This window comes from Nicotiana attenuata, unplaced genomic scaffold (assembly GCF_001879085.1).
Source record: "Nicotiana attenuata strain UT unplaced genomic scaffold, NIATTr2, whole genome shotgun sequence".
NCBI lineage: Eukaryota > Viridiplantae > Streptophyta > Magnoliopsida > Solanales > Solanaceae > Nicotiana > Nicotiana attenuata.
Genome location: NW_017671357.1, coordinates 195,288 through 195,528, shown reverse-complemented (window position 1 = coordinate 195,528; position 241 = coordinate 195,288).

The following is a 241-nucleotide window of genomic DNA, read 5'->3' as shown; positions in this document are numbered from 1 at the left end:
TGGAGTAACTCTCTGAAATACCGGGACATTCTTGAACTCGAGAATTTTTCTCCACACATGTTCAAGCAACTCTTGGATCTGTCAAGGCATTCTTAAACTTTAGGGATGTTTCATGCGTGTCTTAATTGTGAGGATGTTTGGGTAAACTTATATGAAAAAGAAATGGGTGTAAAGATGAAGAAGAAAGGCAAATGGAGAAGAAAGAAGTAGGTGTTGAGATGGAGAAGAAAGAAGGGGGGGG